General features: G+C 41.4%; 1 pseudogene; it reads left to right on the plus strand.

Moving 5' to 3' along the window:
• Positions 1–374: 374 nt before the first annotated feature.
• Positions 375–14,917, plus strand: LOC101609087 (annotated as a pseudogene).
• The last annotated feature ends 4,736 nt before the right edge of the window (positions 14,918–19,653 follow it).

Consider the following 19,653-nt stretch of genomic DNA (forward strand, 5'->3'; position numbering starts at 1 on the left):
TAGTGTTCAGTACTGAAATATCTCTTATCACATCTTCCAAGGCTCAGGATCCATTGCAAAAAAGGTGGCAGAAAGAATCTAAGAGCCAAAGGAAGGGAAGGACTCCTTACAATATGTTCCTCCAGACACCTGGATATCCATCACCTCACAGTGCCTGACACTACCTACACAAGACCATAAGATGATGACATCAAAATAAGAGAGACTGATTGAGAGAGGGAGGGCAGCAGATACTCTGCTGACCAATAATACTGATACAAGATTTTGGTTTCAGAAAGGAATTACATTCTATAAAGATGCAGGAGAGGGAAACACATGTACACTCAGTTACCCACTTCACTTAGTCCTACAGCCCGGGTCTTACCTGAATCAGGATGAGGGAGTGGTGGGTCCAGGTGGGGCTCTTGGCTATGCCCTTACTGGCTCCATACCTGCACATCCCACCTCCTCAGCTCTCCCCTGCCCTGCACTCCTGGAAGACTTGGGCAAGTTTTTCACCTACAAGGGCTGCACATCTTCTATCAAGACTCTGTGGGTGTGGTTGCAAGTTCTGAGAACATCTAGCTACAATTGGTACAAGACATGGGAAGGTTTGACCCTGAAGTTTCATCATGTAATTGCCCTTGATTTCTTGGGCTTTGGCTTTAGAAACAAATTGAGACTACACCAATATTTCATATATGAGCAGGCCAGCATCATGGAGGCACTTTTGCCCCACTTGGGGCTCCAGAATTACAGGATCAACCCATTGTCTCACGATTATAGAGACATAGTTGCTCAGGAGGTGCTGTACAGGTACAAGCAGAATCGATCTGTCCGGCTTACCAAAACAGTCTCTGTAAAATGGAGGTATCTTTCCTGAGACCCTCTTCTTTTCCAAAAGCTACTCAAAGATGGAGGTGTGCTGTCACCCATCCTCACCTGGCTGATGAACTTCTTTGTGTTTTCTCAGGTCTTATCCCAGTCTTTGGACCACACACTTGACCTGAGAGTGAACTGTGGGACTTGTGGGCTGGGACTTGCAAAAAATGATGGAAACCTGGTCATTGACAGTCTCTTACAGTGCAGCAAGCAGAGGAAGAAGTTTAGAAGATGCTAGGTGGGAGCACCTGCCTCTGTGTCTATTCCTGTTCATTTTATCTTTGGACCTTTGGATCCTGTAAATCCCTATCCAGAGTTTTTGAAGCTGTACAGGAAAACGCTGCCATGGTCCACAGTGTGGATTCTGGATGACCACATTAGCCACTACCCACAGCTACAGTATCCCTCACCTAGAGAAAAGCCTGGGATACACATGCATACACAAACACACACACACACACACACACACGAAGCAAAGCATGAGAGCCCAAGTCAAAGATTTCCTTCACATAAGAGATCAGGGACATCATATATGTAACAAAGCAAGAAACCATCCCAGAACAAAATACATGTAAAATCCAGGTGTGGTGGTGCATGCCTTTAGTCTTAGCACTTGAAAGGCAGAGGTAGGTGGATCACTGTGAGTTTGAGGTCACCCTGAGACTACATAATGAATTCCAGGCCAGCCTGGGCTAGGGTGAAACTCTACCTCAAAACAACAACAGCAAAAAGGTTCTGAGGTAGTAAAAGAAAGTAATGTGATGTGGGAAAGGGGGAAGTGACAGCAAAGACAGACTTAGAGACTAAGAAAAGTTTATTGAACTTCTAGACAATGATACATAAAGGGTAGATGACTTATAGAAGTATCATAGTCTAAGAAGAGGAAGTGGCATCATTGCTTACAACCCTCCTGGGGCTCACTTATGAATTAAACATCCAACTAGAATGAGTCTTGTCACATGGCTCACATGGGACTCAAGAGGCTGACTGAGGAGGGGCCAGCCTGCTTGCTGTACTACACTTACAGAAGCACAAAGCTGCTGCCAGAGTGTTGGGCCTTGAGAGGCCCTGAGGTGAGGCCTAGTGGAACTTCCTGAGCCTAACTGCCTCTGCCCAGCTATGACTCAGCAGGGGGGCAAATGGCCTCTGGTCTGCTATTTCCACACAGGAAATTAGAATTCCTGCCCCTGGGCACTTAGAACTCAGCAGGGGGCCAAAAGGCCTCTGGCCTGCCACTTCCGCACAGGAAGTTAGAGTCCCTGCTCCTGAGCGCTTAGAACCAATCATCTCAGAGGTCGCGGTATGCTATTGGCCCTTAGATCTCACCCCACCTTAAAGTCTCCGCCTTCTTTCTCAACATTATATAAACACCCACCTGTAACAATAAAGTGAGTTCCTGCTTCTAAAGGACTCTTGACTCAGTGTGGTTTTCTCCGGTTATCCCAGGCTCATCATCCCCCCTCAACCCCTAGGGAGGAACCAGCAGGCCTGGTTTTTCCCTCTGCACTACCTGAGTGGGAAGGAGCCCAACACCAGAGAATGTTATCTGAGCCAAGCTGGATGACACTGGACCAGATGTGGGTTCTAGTACTGCCAGGACAGGCAAGGCAACATCTGTTTTCCTTGGTTGGGTCTCTGTCCCTGACTTGACTGACTATAAACTATTGTGCTCATTTCTGTTTCAGTACCACATATGCCACCACCAAAGGAAAAATAAATTAGTAATAATCACTTTGTAAGGCTGGGGGGATGGCTTAGCACTTAAGGCACTTGCCTGTAAAGTCAAAGGACCCAGGTTCAATTCCCCAGGACCCATGTAAGCCAGATGGATAAGGTGGCGCATGCCTGGAGTTTGTTTGTAGTGGCTGGAAGCCCTGACATGACCATTCTCTATTTCTCTATCTGTCCCCCCTTTTTAAAAATAAATAAAATAATTAAAAAAAATCGGGCTGGAGATATGGCTTAGCAGTTAAGCACTTGTCTGTGAAGCCTAAGGACCCGGATTTGAGGCTTGATTCCCCTTCAACCCAGGTTAGCCAGCTGCACAAGGGGGTGCATGCATCTGGAATTCGTTTGCAGTGGCTGGAGGCCCTAGCATGCCCATTTTCTCTCTCCCTCTCTCTATCTGCCTCTTTCTCTCTCTCTCTGTGGCTCTCAAATAAATAAACAAAAATAAATTTAAAGCTGGGTGTGGTGGTACACACCTTTAATCCCAGCACTCAGAGGCAGAGGTAGGAGGATCATAGTAAGTTCAAGGCCACCCTAAGGCTACATAGTGAGTTCCAGGTCAGCCTGGGCTAGAATGAAACCTTACCTTGAAAAACCAAATAAGGAAGAGAAAGGAAGGGAGGAGGGTACTTAATAGGCTGATATTATATATATGTAAGTACAATGATTGCGATGGGGAGGTAATATCATGGAGAATGGAATTTCAAAGTGGAAAGTGTGGGGGGGAGGGAATTACCATGGAATATTTTTTTTAATTCATTTTTATTTATTTATTTGAGAAAGGGAAAGAGGTAGAGAGAGAAAGGGAGAGAGGGGGAGTATGGGCGCACCAGGGCTTCCAGCCACTGCTAACGAAGTTCAGATGCATGCCTCTGGTGCATTTGGGTCCTGGAGAATCAAACTGAGGTCCTTTGGCTTTGCAGGCAAGTGCCTTAACCACTAAGCCATCTCTCCAGCCTGGGATATTTTTTTATAATCATGGAAAATGCTAATAAAAAAATAAAAATAAAATAAAAAAGAAAAAAAGAAAAACCAAATAAAAGCCGGGCGTGGTGGCGCATGCCTTTAATCCCAGCACTCGGGGAGGCAGAGGTAGGAGGATCACCATGATGAGTTCAAGGCCACCCTGAGACTACAGAGTTAATTCCAGGCATGGTGGCATACACCTTTAATCCCAGCACTTGGAAGGCAGAGGTAGGAGGGTCACTGAGAGTTCGAGGCCACCCAGAGACTACATAGTTAATTCCAGGTCAGCCTGGACCAGTGTGAGACCCTACCTCGAAAAACTAATATGTGTGTGTGTATGTGTGTGTGTGTGTGTGTGTATGTATGTATATGTATATATATATATATATATATATATATATATATATATATATATGTATGGATATGTATATATATACACATATATATACATACACATACACATATACTTTTTTAAAAATCACCTTGTCCCCTAATGCACCCCAAACATTACCTGTTGTTGCTAAGGCTCTTGGTTTTGCCCACCAGAACTAGATGGTAAGACCCTATGGCTGAAGACTTCAAAAGCTTGTTTCAGGTCTCTGAGAAATCAAGCTGGAGATGAGATGGAAGCCTCCTCCCTATTACCTAACTATCAGGATGCTGGAAAGAGCTATGTAGCACATAGTCTTTGGGAGAAGAAAAGTCATCAACGGTCTTAACCAGCAGTGGACCCTGAAAGATTTTTAGCTGGACAGCCAGGCCAAATGTATCAACTGGTGCAATGGTGACATGTCTGTTTTGCAGGAAACCAATTGTTCTCTGATTGGATTTGAAGCCTACTCAAAGGAAGGGAATTCATGCCTGGTACTGAAAACCTAGTCAAAAGCCTATGGCTTGGGAGGTCATAAGTGCTAAAGAGGAAAGTATTACTGTTATGTGGCTAAATACACATATTATTCTCATCAAACTTCCTGCTAAACACTTAGATTTATGTCCATATATTAATACTACTCTGAATTTTGGCTAGAGAAGCTTCTCTTTTCAGATGGCACTGACCCCTGGAATGACTCAAAATGGTCAAAGTGCTGAGAAATGGCAGTGGCATGTTCAGCACTGTAGCATCTCTATCACATGCTCCAATGCTCAGGACCATTGTGGAATGTAAAAACCAAAGGAAGGGGAGGACTGGTTACAAAGCTATCTTCCAGACACAAAGTGGCCTTAATACTCATGACCTCACAGTGGCTGGTGCTACCTACACAAGACTTGCAGAAAAGGAGGAAAAAGATTATGGCATCAAAATAGACAAAAGACTAACTGGAAAGAAGGGATGCAGTAGAAGGGAGATTTGAGAGGGAAAATGGGAGTGAGTATTGGGCGAGAATTATGGTTGTGATATATTATCTATATTTATGGAAATTGTCAATAAAAAGTTAAAAAAAGAAAAAAACAAAAAGTTAAATCATCTTGTCTTCTTATCAAATAATTAAGCAAAACTGTCTGCCCCAACATTACCCCTAAGGACCACAATGATAATTATTTCTTAAAAAAGGCATACCACCAGCTACATTTGTTTCAGGAAATGGCCAGGTATTTCCTAAACCTGATGCAAGCTCCATCTCTAATACTTCATTCCTGGCATTTAACAATCCTTCACCAGGCCTAGCGGCTCAGACCTATAATCCTAACATTTACCAGGGAAGGAAGGAAGGGAGGGAGGGAGAGAGGGAAGGAGGGAGGGAGGGAAGAAAGGAAGAAAAACAGGGAGGGAAGAAAGAAGAAAAGAAGGAAGTAGAGGAGAGGAGGAGGGAGGAAGGTAGGATAAAAGAAAAAGAAAGAAGGGAAGGAGGGAGGAAGGAAAGAAAAGAAAAGAAGCCAGGGGCTGGAGAGATGGCTTAGCGGTTAAGCGCTTGCCTGTGAAGCCTAAGGACCCCGGTTCGAGGCTCGGTTCCCCAGGTCCCACGTTAGCCAGATGCACAAGGGGGCGCACGCGTCTGGAGTTCGTTTGCAGAGGCTGGAAGCCCTGGTGCACCCATTCTCTCTCTCTCCCTCTATCTGCCTTTCTCTCTGTGTCTGTCGCTCTCAAATAAATAAATAAAAATTTTTTAAAAAAAAGATTACTTTAAAAAAAAAAGAAAGAAAGAAAGAAAAGAAGCCAGAAGTATAGCTCATGCCTATAATTTCAGCCCTTAGAAGGCTGAGGTAGGAGAATCACTTTAAGTTTGAAAAGGTCAAGCCTGGGCTGCTAAGTGAGTTCCACGTCAGCCTGGGCTAGAGTGAGGACCTACCTGGAAACAACAACAAGATGAAACACAATGAAATTAGACAGTTAGGGGTGACAGGACCCTGAAAGTCAGGGTGAGGAGCGTCCTTGAGCCTTTGAGGGACAATATGGGTCTTCCTTACCTCCGTCCCCCTGAAAGAGTCCTTGTGAATGTAAGGGGAAACCCTGGTCTTTCGTTAGCCCTTACTTTCCTAAGAGAATAAATAAATGAAGAGATTGCTCTGTTCCCTGAAAACCTGGCAGCACCGAAACACATGGCATTGGACTAACCAGTTCAGTGCCCACCCACTAAACTCCCATAAAAGACCCCAATCTGAGTCTCTAGGTGGGTTTTTCCCACCTAGAAAACACATTGGGCAAGAACTCCATCTTCTCCCGTTCTCTTAACCTCTATGTCTACAAGTTCCATAATAAAATATTTCTAAACTTAATCCTCCATGCTCTGTAAATGCCATTTGACAAAATTTATAAGACAAGAACCTAGTGGCAATGGGTTCAGAGGACATTCTGTGTGGTCACTGAGTTTCTGGCTCCCTAACTCCTGAGTTCCAGCTTAACAAAGAGCTGAGAAAGGTTCTGTTCCTCTCAAAGGTACCCCAATTCCAATAGAGAAAAGGAAGAGAGTAGCACATGGTGGTATATGCCCCTACCTTGAAAAACAAACAGCAACAACAACAGCAAAAAAGATAGAAAGAAAAGAGAGAGGGAGAAAGATTTCATCATATATGTTATCCAGTCAGTGGTAACTAAGGCATGGGGCAGTCAGAATGCAGCATTTTTATCCCTCTCTTATTTTGAAAATATTCACTCACCAAATAACATTAAGGTGTCCCATTGTGAAGTCCTGTGTGAGAGATGCTAGAGAGAGTCCTGGGAAACCGAGATGTGGTTTCATCTATGCAGATTTTCAACAGTTCTAAAAGGTACAAAAGTATATGTTAATTATTCTATTTATTTAAATGTCTGCAAACTAAAAAGTACAGAAAGAAAGGGAGAGAATGAGCATTCAAGGGCCTCTACTGACTGCAAACAAACTCCAGATGTATCTCTCACCATGTGCATGTGGCTTACGTGGGTTCTGTGGAATCAAACATGGGTCCTTAAACTTCATAGGCAAATACCTTAACCACTAAGCAAACTGTCCAGCCCTAAAAGTACCTTTAAATGGTCATAACCATTGTAGTATATTAATTGTTTTAAAGATTTACAGAAAGACAAAGATCAAAACTTCTTATTTTTAATCCACAGAAATTAAGATAAATTATTTTAGTTTATTAAATGAAAATTTGAAGTGCTTTCCACAGAAACTGTCACAAATATTGGATACAGATGAAAATATTTAAAATATAAATTAATTAAAGTAATCTTTCATTTAAGTCTACAATCTACATTATTTTAAAAGAAACCGCCACAATATGAAATCACCTGGGTCTTAAGCAAGTATTTTAATTTTCAAAGCTCTAGGGTACACTTGTCTTCTATGTGCTTTGCTCACTTCCAAAGACTAAAAAGAAAACTTTAGATATAAGTCCTCCTGACAAAAGATGGCCAAACATTCCTAATACACAGACTTCAGAGTTAATACTGAAGACCAACTGTACTATCTTATCTGGAAGAAAAAATACTGTTAGAAGATTGTGGTGACTTCATTATAGTGGGGTCCCTTCTTCTGCCTCAAACACCACTCTGCAGCACACATAGTCATATTGATTCATTTATATCATTTTTTTGTTTATTTTTATTTATTTATTTTTTAATTTTTATTAACATTTTTCATGATTATAAAATATATCCCATGGTAATTTCCTCCCTCCCCACCCCTACACTTTCCCATTTGAAATTCCATTCTCCATCATATTACCTCCCCATTACAATCATTGTAATTACATATATACAATATCAACCTATTAAGTATCCTCCTCCCTTCCTTTCTCCACTCTTTGTCTCCTTTTCAACTTACTGGCCTCTGCTACTAAGTATTTTCATTCTCACGCAGAAGCCCAATCATCTGTAGCTAGGATCCACATATGAGAGAGAACATGTGGCGCTTGGCTTTCTGGGCCTGGGTTACCTCACTTAGTATAATACTTTCCAGGTCCATCCATTTTTCTGCAATTTCATAACTTCATTTTTCTTTACCGCTGAGTAGAACTCCATTGTATAAATGTGCCACATCTTCATTATCCACTCATCTGTTGAAGGACATCTAGGCTGGTCCCATTTCCCAGCTATTATAAATTGAGCAGCAATAAACATGGTTGAGCATGTACTTCTAAGGAAATGAGATGAGTCCTTTGGATATATGCCTAGGAGTGCTATAGCTGGGTCATATGGTAGATCAATCTCTAGCTATTTTAAGAACCTCCACACTGTTTTCCACAATGGCTGGACCAGATTGAATTCCCACCAGCAGTGCAGAAGGGTTCCTTTTTTCCCACATCCCCGCCAACATTTATGATCATTTGTTTTCATGATGGTGGCCAATCTGACAGGAGTGAGATGGAATCTCAATGTAGTTTTAATCTGCATTTCCCTGATGACTAGTTACGTAGAACATTTTTTTAGATGCTTATATGCCATTCATATTTCTTCCTTTGAGAACTCTCTATTTAGCTCCATAGACCATTTTTTGATTGGCTTGTTTGATTCCTTATTATTTAACTTTTTGAGTTCTTTGTATATCCTAGATATTAATCCTCTATCAGATATATAGCTGGCGAAGACTTTTTCCCATTCTGTAGGTTGCCTCTTTGCTTTTTTCACAGTGTCCTTTGCGGTGCAAAATCTTTGTAATTTCATTAGGTCCCAGTGGTTAATCTGTGGTTTTATTGCCTGAGCAATTGGGGTTGTATTCAGAAAGTCTTTGCCAATACCAATATGTTGAAGGGTTTCCCCTACTTTTTCCTCTAGCAGTTTCAGAGTTTCCGGTCTGATGTTAAGGTCTTTAATCCATTTGGACTTAATTCTTGTGCACGGCGAGAGAGAAGAATCTATTTTCATCCTTCTGCAGATATATATCCAGTTTTCAAAACACCATTTGCTGAAGAGGCTGTCTCTTCTCCAATGAGTATTTTTGGCATTTTTATCGAATATCAGGTGGCTATAGCTACTTGGGCTTACATCTGGGTCCTCTATTCTGTTCCACTGATCTACATGTCTGTTTTTGTGCCAGTACCATGCTGTTTTTGTTACTATGGCTCTGTAGTATAGGTTAAAATCAGGGATGGTGATACCACCAGCCTCTTTTTTGTTGCTCAGTATTATTTTAGATATTCGAGTTTTTTTGTGATTCCAAATGAATTTTTGGATTGTTTTTTCTATTTCCATGAAGAAAGCCTTTGGAATTTTGATAGGGATTGCATTAAATGTGTAGATTGCTTTAGGTAAGATTGCCATTTTCACAATATTGATTCTTCCAATCCAGGAACAAGGGATGTTTCTTCACTTTCTAGTGTCTTCTGTAATTTCTCGCTTGAGTGTTTTAAAGTTCTCATTGTAAAGATTCTTTACTTCCTTGGTTAGGTTTATTCCAAGGTACTTTGTTTTTTTTTGATGCAATTGTGAATGGGAGTGATTCTCTGATTTCATCCTCTGTGTGTTTGTTGTTAGCATATATGAAGGCTACTGATTTCTGTGTATTTATTTTGTATCCTGCTACATTGCTGTAGGTTTTTTTTTTTTTTTTTTAATTTTTATTAACATTTTCCATGATTATAAAATATATCCCATGGTAATTCCCTCCCTCCCCACCCCCACACTTTCCCATTTGAAATTCCATTCTCCATCATATTACCCCCCCATTACAATCATTGTAATTACATATATACAATATCAACCTATTAAGTATCTTCCTCCATTCCTTTCTCTACCCTTTATGTCTCCTTTTTAACTTACTGGCCTCTGCTACTAAGTATTTTCATTCTCACGCAGAAGCCCAATCATCTGTAGCTAGGATCCACATATGAGAGAGAACATGTGGCGCTTGGCTTTCTGGGTCTGGGTTACCTCACTTAGTATAATACTTTCCAGGTCCATCCATTTTTCTGCAAATTTCATAACTTCATTTTTCTTTACCGCTGAGTAGAACTCCATTGTATAAATGTGCCACATCTTCATTATCCACTCATCTGTTGAAGGACATCTAGGCTGGTTCCATTTCCCAGCTATTATAAATTGAGCAGCAATAAACATGGTTGAGCATGTACTTCTAAGGAAATGAGATGAGTCCTTTGGATATATGCCTAGGAGTGCTATAGCTGGGTGCTGTAGGTTTTGATCAGCTCTAACAGCTTGCTAGTAGAGTCTTTAGGGTCCTTTATGTATAGAATCATGTAATCTGCAAATAATGATAACTTGATTTCTTCCTTTCCAATTTGTATCCCTTTTATGTGTGTCTCTTGCCTTATTGCTATGGCTAAGACTTCTAAAACTATATTAAATAAAAGTGGGGACAGTGGACACCCTTGTCTTGTTCCTGATTTTAGTGGAAAAGCTTCCAGTTTTTCCCCATTTAGTAATATGTTGGCTGTAGGCTTGTCATAAATAGCCTTTATTATATTGAGATATGTTCCTTCTATTCCCAGTCTCTGTAGGACTTTTATCATGAAGGGATGTTCGATTTTGTCAAATGCTTTCTCTGCGTCTAATGAGATGATCATGTGATTTTTGTCCTTCAACCCGTTTATGTAATGTATTACATTTATAGATTTGCGTATGTTGAACCATCCCTGCATCTCTGGGATAAAGCCTACTTGGTCAGGGTGAATGATCTTTTTGATATACTCTTGTATTCTGTTTGCCAATATTTTGTGGAGAATTTTTGCATCTATGTTCATGAGGGAGATTGGTCTGTAATTTTCTTTTTTTGTTCTATCTTTGCCTGGTTTTGGTATCAGGGTGATGCTGGCCTCATAGAAGGAGTTTGGTAGGATTCCTTCTTTTTCTATTTCCTGGAAAAGCTTAAGAAGCAATGGTGTTAGCTCTTCCTTAAAAGTCTGGTAAAATTCAGCAGTGAATCCATCCGGGCCTGGGCTTTTTTTAGTTGGGAGATTATTGATAACTGCTCGGATCTCCATGTTTGTTATAGGTCTATTTAAGTGATTAATCTCATTTTGATTTAATTTAGGTAGGTCATATAGATCAAGGAAATCATCCATTTCTTTCAGATTTTCATACTTTGTGGAGTATATGCTTTTATAGTATGTCCCTATGATTTTTTGAATTTCTCTGGAATCTGTTGTGATGTTACCTTGTTCATCTCTGATTTTATTAATTTGTGTCTCTTCTCTCTTTCTTTTGGTCAGATTTGCTAAGGGTTTATCAATCTTGTTTATCCTTTCAAAGAACCAACTCTTTGTTTCATTAATTCTTTGGATTGTTCTTTTTGTTTCTATTTCATTAATTTCTGCCCTAATCTTTATTATTTCTTCCCGTCTACCGATTTTTGGTTTGCCTTGTTCTTCTTTTTCCAAGGCTTTAAGGCTAAGCATTAGGTCGTTTACTTGCGACCTTTCTAATTTCTTAATATAGGCACTTAAGGCTATAAATTTACCTCTTAGAACTGCCTTCATTGTGTCCCAGAGATTTTGGTATGTTGTGTTCTCATTATCATTTGACTCTATAAACTTTTTGATTTCCTTTTTGATTTCTTCATTGACCCACTCATCATTTAGTAGTGTATTGTTTAGTTTCCATGATTTTGTGTATGCTCTATAGCCTTTCTTGCTACTGATTTGTAGTTTAATTCCATTGTGGTCAGATAGAATGCAAGGAATTATTTCAATTTTCCTGAATTTGTTAAGATTTGCTTTGTGTCCTAATATATGGTCTATTTTAGAGAATGTTCCATGTGCTGCTGAAAAGAATGTATATTCTGCAGCCTTTGGATGAAATGTCCTGTATATATCTGTTAAGTCCATTCCTTCTATGACCTCATTTAGTCCAGATGCCTCTCTGTTTATTTTTTCCTGGGATGACCTGTCAATTGATGAGAGTGGGGTGTTAAAGCCACCCACCACCACTGTGTTTGGTGTTATCTGTGACCTTAGTTCTAATAGTGTTTGTTTGACGAATTTGGGAGCCCCCATGTTAGGTGCATATATGTTTAGGATTGTAATGTCCTCCTGTTGGAGTGTGCCCTTAATCAATATAAAGTGACCCTCCTTGTCTTTCCTGACTAACTTCGGACTAAAGTCTACCCTGTCTGATATTAGGATAGCAACCCCTGCTTGTTTTCTAGGCCCATTTGCTTGAAACACCGTCTTCCAACCTTTCACCCTAAGATAATGTCTATCCTTTGTAGAAAGGTGAGTTTCTTGGAGACAACAAATTGTAGGATCCTGCTTTTTAACCCAGTCTGCAAATCTATGTCTTTTCGTTGGGGCATTGAGGCCATTGATATTAAGAGATATTTTTGAAAGGTGTGTATTTATGTTTGCCATTTTTTTTGTGTGTGTGTATCTGGTTCTACCTGTACTCTCTTCTGTTAACTAGTATTTGCGTATTGCTTGTTTTTTCTAGGTTCCTTATATGTGTGCTTTTCCTTTTCTTCAGCATGGAGGATTCTATCAAGTATTTTCTGTAGAGCTGGTTTTGTCTTCAAATACTCCTTTAACCTGCTTTTGTCATGGAATGTCTTTATTTCTCCATCTATTTGAATGGATAACTTTGCAGGATAAAGTAACCTTGGTTGACAGTTGTTATCTTTCAGAACTTGGAATATATCACTCCAAGCCCTTCTGGCTTTAAAAGTTTGTGTTGAATAATCTGCTGTAATCCTGATGGGCTTGCTTTTGTAGGTAACTTGATTTTTCTCTCTAACTGCTTTCAATATTTTTTCTTTGGTTTGTGTGTTTGGAAGTTTGATTATAATATGGCGAGGGGAGGTTCTTTCTGGGTTTTGTCTGGCTGGGGTTCTAAAGGCTTCCTGTATCTGCACTGGCACCTCTTTCCCAATTTGGGGGAAATTTTCTTCTATGATTTTGTTGAAGACGCCTACTATGCCTTTGGATTGGAGTTCTTCTCCTTCTACTATGCCCTGAATTCTTATATTGGATCTTTTCATAGTGTCCCGAATATCTTGAAATTCCCACTCATATTTTTCTATAAGTTTGTATTTTTCTTTGTTGGATTGTATTAGGTCTGCCACCTGGTCTTCTAGCTTAGATATTCTGTCCTCTCCCTCATCCATCCTACTGGTGAGATTTTCTACAGAGTTTTTTATTTCATTAACTGTGTTCTTCATTGCTAGTAATTCTGACTGGTTTTTCTTTATTATTTCTCTTTCCTTATTTATGTCTTGTATTGCCTTCTTTATTTCATTAAATTGGTGTCCTGAATCTTCTTTGATTCCTTTGATTTCCTCTTTGATTTCTTCTTTGATTGTTTTCATGTGTTCTTTGACCTCTTTGAACATATTTATAATCATTCTTTTGAACTCTTTCTCAGGCATTTCCTCTAACTCTTTCTCACTGGAGGACATTTCTGATGCATTAATACTTTTAGGTGGATTTATATCGTCTTGCTTTTTAGTGTTTCTTGTGTTATAATGTATATGTTTTTGCATCTTGGATTAAGTTAATGCTTGGATTTTCTAGCTAGCTGTGTATTCTTAGCCCTTCCTACATAAAGTTGACACATAGTTGGGCTATTAGCCATCCCTTGGGGCAAAACTACCCATTCGAATCTTTGGTCGGGTTGTTCATGATTACAGGAAGGTACGGTGAAAGCAAAACGTTCAGCATCTTTCTCATTCAACGGGATGGAGAAGAAACAGTCTTTGATATCTATCACTATCAACGACCATCCTTGAGGCAAGGTAGTTAATAGGGGAAGGCCCCTTTGGATAGGTCCCATAATTTGCATCTGTTGATTGATAGCTCTTAGATCATGTAAAAGCCTCCACTTTCCAGATTTCTTTTTGATTACAAATATTGGGGTATTCCAGGGGGAAACAGAAGGTCGGATATGTCCAAGAGAAAGTTGCTCTTGGACAAGTTCATAGGCTGCCATCAATTTTTCCGAGGATAAGGGCCACTGAGGAACCCACACCGGATCCTCAGTTTTCCAAGTAATGGGAATTCCCTCCTCAGTGGCCCCTAGGAAATACCCACTCCAGCTCTACCCTTTCTTTCACTTGGTTGGACAGGGGATCGCCGACCCTGCAAATATTTGCCTATTCCAAAAGATGGATGATATCCCATATTTTGTATCATTTGTTGAGAAGCAGCAGAATACTCATTTGTAAGTCTCATTCCTAAATTTTGTAATAAGTCCCTGCCCCAAAGAGAAATGGGCAAGTCTAGTACATAAGGCTGTATTTCACCTGAATGTCCCTCCGCATCAGTCCATTTCAATGTTCTAGAACTGATATCAGGAGTTTTTGCGAAGCCTAGTCCTCATAACACCTGATTAGAAGACTGTACTGGCCATCCTGATGGCCAGTCCTTTTTTGCAATAATGCTACGATCAGCCCCTGTATCTAACAATCCTAATATCCTTTTTTCATCTACCTTAAGTTCCTGCACTGGGTGCTGATCTAGTTGTAAAGACAGGAAAGTTAACTCTGTGCCAGAAGATCCAAACCCCTGTTTCCCCCGTTGTTTATTTCTAGCAGGAAATTGGTCATGTAGACTGGCCAAAAGAACTAATTGAGCCACACGGTCTCTGGGTGATATGGACGTTATTCCCCTGGGGGAGGAAACCATTATTTTAACTATCCCTTGATAGTCAGGGTCTATAATGCCCGGGTGGACTATCAGCCCTCGTAAGGCCGATGAAGATCTCCCTATCAATAATCCCACTGTATTTTCTTGTAAAGGGCCAGAAAAGTCAGTTTCAATTAATTGTGTTCCCATTTAAGGGGTCAATACGAGTCTGGTGGTGGAGCGGAGGTCCAATCCTGCAGAGCCCTCAGTGGCTCTCCTTGGTTCCGAGGGTGTCTCAGTGTTGGCCAGGACTCCTCTTTCTGCTGTGAATTGTCCATTGCCCCATATATTTGTGGGCCCTGAGGACGAGGGCCCCACTGCCCGTTTTTTGGCCGTGCTCCACCAAAGCCAGAAACGAGGGGCTGGCCATTAATATCTTTAACTGATCTACATTCATTAGCCCAATGATTACCTTTTCTACATCTAGGACATAGTCCTGGCTGTCTCTTTCTACCTCCTCCTGATTCAGCCCCTCTTGCTGCACAATCTTTCTTCAAATGTCTATGCTTCCCACATCTAAAACAGGCCCTGGGAGGATTTGTCTTCTTTCTTTTTTGCAATTGCATTACTGCAGCGGCAAATCCTGCATTAGTAAGGGGCCCACCCAGTTCCCTGCAGACCTTCATCCATGCTTCTATACCTTTGTGTTTATAGGGGGTGATGGCGGTTCTACATTCCTTGGTGCACTGTTCAAAAACTAACTCATGGGATAAGAGGCATTGCACTATCAGGGTCACCAAAGATCCTCCCTGCAGCTTCAACCATCCTTGCGACAAAGTCTGAGAAAGGTTCTGTTGATCCTTGCACAATCTTGGTAAGATTACCCGATACTTCTCCCCTGTTGGGCAAAGCCTTCCATGCCTTAATAGTCATGCCATTTATCTGTCCATAAACCTCCTCAGGATATCCTGTTTGTGCATTGGCGAATCTGCCTTGCCCCATTAACATATCCCTGTCCCAAGGGGCATGCCCTGCAGCCTGATTGGCGGCTGCTTGTGCATTTGCAAACTCAAACATGAATGCTCTCCAGTCTAGATATTGTCCGGGAGAAAGACAAGCTTTGGCCAGCCTAGACCAGTCATCAGGCGTCATGCAATGTCTCTGCAAAGCTTCAACCTGAGCCACAGTAAAGGCAGCTGTTATGCCATGCTGAGTGAAAGAGCTCGAACGCTCCAGCCCATAAGCAGGGGGTGCCGCAGACATTCTTTCAATGTCTTGTCCCTTTCTATTGCTGTTATACCCTAACTTAGTATTTGGTGGGAGTTTCCGGGGTTTTACTTCCTCTTTATTAGGCTTCCAATTTTCTTGGAATGGAGCCAAGGAGGGGTAAAGGCTAGTCCTTTTGAGCTATTGCACGAGTCCCTCTGCTTCCTCTTCTGAATCTTCACTGGAACTACTAGAGAAAGAGACGCTTCTCTCAGACTGTAAAGATCTTTCCTCTCTTAACTGATCTAAGGCTTGTCTTCCTGCCTCTAAAGCGCCATAGCACCTATCATCCTCAAGACAGCTCCTAACCATTTTCCAGACTGCTTTTACTCCTGGTTTTAATGTTCCATGTTCTCTAGCAAAATCTAAATCTCTTCCTAGTTTTTCCCAACTGGTCACTGTCAAGTTTCCCGACATGGCAAACCAGGGGGCTGCTGTATCACATTCCTATAAGAAACGTTGCAGGGTGGCTCTACTCAATTCCAACCCCTCTAATTTGAGCAGTTCCTGCAACGCTGAATAGATCGGATGCGATGATGACGCACCCATAGTTTCAATTTTACTTTTCTAGCGCCTGCTTCCTGGTGTCCTAAATAGCCTCTAATTTTCAATTTTACCTTTCTAGCGCCTGCTCCCTGGAGTCCTAAATAGCCTCTAATTTTCCTGAAGACCTTCCCCAAACCCTGGGGTTGTAAGCCCAACTTACCGGGGACTTATCCTGAGCGCACCCCTGACTGTTGTAAGTTCTGAACTCTTCAGCGGGGGAGTCGGGTTCCCCATATGGGCCACCACTTGTCGTGTCCGCCTCAACCAGCAAGGAAGACAAAACCACCAGTTCTTCTTACAGCAGTTTATTCAGGCAACTTCAAGCTTCATCTCCCCCGAGCCTCGGGCGGGGCTTCCTTATAAGTGCACTCACTCCGCCCAATCACTCCAGGCCACGCCCAGACGAGCATCAGAAACCAATGAGCGGCAGAGATGGCAAACTCCTCCAAATATGGACTTGTTTGTCCCAAGCATAGAACTTCCCTCAGGCGCCATCTGTAGGGCTTGGCCCGAGGGGCTCTCCACAAAGACCTATCTGTTAAAACTACCACCACAACAAACCACTATGGCATTCTTTTCTTTATGATTTGAATAGAAGTGATTCCTTTTTAAAAAAACTTTTTTATTATTACAACTTACATAATTATAGATAATGAATCATGAAAATTCCCTCCCCCTCACTTTCCCCTTCACAACTCCACTCTCCATCATATACCCTCCCCCTCTCAATAATTCCCTCTTTTATTTTGATGTCATGATTTTTTCCTCCTATTATGGATGGTCTTGTGTAGGTAGTGCCAGGCCATTTTGTGTCTGGAGGAGAATGTTGTAAAGAGTCCTACCCTTCCTTTGTCTCTGACATTCTTCTTGCTACCTCTTCCACAATGGACCCTGAGCCTTGGAAGGTGTGATAGAGATATTTCAGTGCCGAGCACTCCTCTGTCACTTCTCAGCATCATGGTACCTTCTGAGTCATCTCAGAGGTCACTGCCATCTGAAAAGAGAAGTTTTCTATCCAAACATGAGAGTAGCAACAATATATGGGTATGGCCATTAAGACATTTGCTTTCCTGGGCAGTTTGGTGAGCATCATATATACAGTAAGCCAGACAGCAGGCGTTATACCCCTAGGGCTTCTGACTTCCCCATCATAGGTGTTCAGTAACAGGCATGTATTCCCTCCCATGGAGCAGGCCTTCAGTCCAATTAGAGAGCAGATGGTTTCCCCCATAACAGACATGCCACTGTTGTACCCATTGGCTCATTTGACCTGGCTGGCAAAATTAAAGGCTTGCAGTGCCCACTGTTGTTTATCTCCACTGATGAATTCTCTCTCTCCCATGGAGCTGCATGCAGCATAGCTTTTTCCAGCTTTCTGTCAGCTGGTCTACAGGGAGGACATTTTCAGCTCAGCTCCAGCAGGATTTCTTAGTGACCTTGCAGCCCAAGTCTTCAGCAATAGGGTCTCACCATCTATTCCTGGTGGGAAACCAAGAGCCTTGACAATGGCCTGTAATGTTTCAGAGGCATCAGGGACCTCCCTAGCCAACAACTCACTGGAAGGTATCCCATCCCTGGCAAATTTTTTAGTAACAATCTATGGCTTCTAGATGCACCATTGTCAAAAAAGTGGGTTTCTGTAGGCCTTATTCATACCCTCTTAGATTTTAATTAGCCCTTTCCCCACCCTTCCTTTACTCAATCCCTTCTCCTGACCTCAGTTAGACCTTTTCACCCCCAGTAATCTGTTCTTCTACTTGTATATTGCACTACTAGCCCCTTAAGTCCTCCCCTTTCCTTCCTCCCTTATAGCCTCTTTCTAGCTTACTGGCCTCTGCTACAAAGTTTTATTCCAACTCATATACAAGTCCAAACAGTTGTATCTAGGATCTACATATGAGAGAGACCATGTGGCGCTTGGCTTTCTAGGCCTCGGTCACCTCACTAAGAATGATGTTCATTTACTGTGAACTATACTGCCTTATGAGTCATACACACACACACACACACACACACACACACACACACTCACACACACATATAATTACTTTTTTGGCTTTTCGAGGTCGGGTCTCACTCTGGCCCAGGCTGACCTGGAATTTACTATGGAGTCTCAAGGTGGCCTAATATATTTTTATATTCTATTCATTTATTTGAGAGAGAGAAAGACAGACAGAGAGAATGGGCATGCCAAGGTCTTCAGACACTGCAAATAATCTCCAGATGCATGTGCCACCATGGGTATCTATCTGTCTTCCACTGGGAAATTGAACCTGGATACTTAGGCTTCACACACAAATGCCTTAACCACTAAGCCATCTTTTCAGCCCGTGTTTACTAATATTTTAATGTAGCATTAATTCTTTAACCCTCTTGTTTGGTCTATGCATATAAAATTATGCATTTATCAATATTTTAATTACAAGTTATCAATAAGTTATTTTATGAAAGATCACCAAACTTCTCTAGCATTAATTGCTAAACATTAAATTCAACATGTGGCATCCTTAGTTATTTTAATAGGTCAACTCCTTGTTTCCTGAATTTATTTTACTTACACTAGTCTTTTGTTTTTACACTAGTCTTTTAGTTTTTATTTGGTTTGTTTTGCCTAATTTTTCTTTTTAATCTTTGTGTGTATGTGTGTGGAGATCAGAGGAACAATCTTGTATGAACCCTTTCCTTCTACCTCGTTTTGAGGCAGGTTTTCTTACTGTTCACTGACATAGTTGTCAGGCTAACTGACTTGCAAGCAAGATTCCAGGGGTCCTCCTTTCTCTGACATTGCTTTTCTGGGATTATAGACACATGCTACTGTGTTGAGCTTTATGGGGCAGGGAAGGGGGGTGCTGGAGAGATGGCTTAGTGGTTAAGGAGCTTTATGTGAGTTCTGGGATTCCAAACACAGGTGGTCTGGCTTGTGCGGCAAGTGCTTCTTGCCACTGAGCAATCTCTCCAGCCCTGTTTTTTTTTTTTTTTTTTTTTTTTTTTGAGATAAGGTCTCATATACCCTAGGTTAACCTTGAACTCCTGATTCTCTTGCCTCTACCTCCCAAGTACTGAGATTATAGTTGTGCACTACCATGCCTAATTTACTTACATGGCTTTGCCAAGCCTTTGTTGATGTATTCAGCTATTTGAAAAATTTGAGATTCTGAATGTGCTCTAGGAATATGAAACAAACCAACTCTTATCTCTGCAATGTGGGAGTCCAGAAAAGATATTGTGGTGGAGATTTTAATCAAACTAATGCCCCTCTCCCCATTCTGTGCTGAGTAGATTTTACAAATCCTCAGAGTCTAAACTAAAAATATTAAGTCCTACTCTTCTCAGGTCTTGACCCAGATGAACCCTGTG

This window comes from Jaculus jaculus, chromosome 2 (genome assembly GCF_020740685.1).
Source record: "Jaculus jaculus isolate mJacJac1 chromosome 2, mJacJac1.mat.Y.cur, whole genome shotgun sequence".
NCBI classification, from domain to species: domain Eukaryota; kingdom Metazoa; phylum Chordata; class Mammalia; order Rodentia; family Dipodidae; genus Jaculus; species Jaculus jaculus.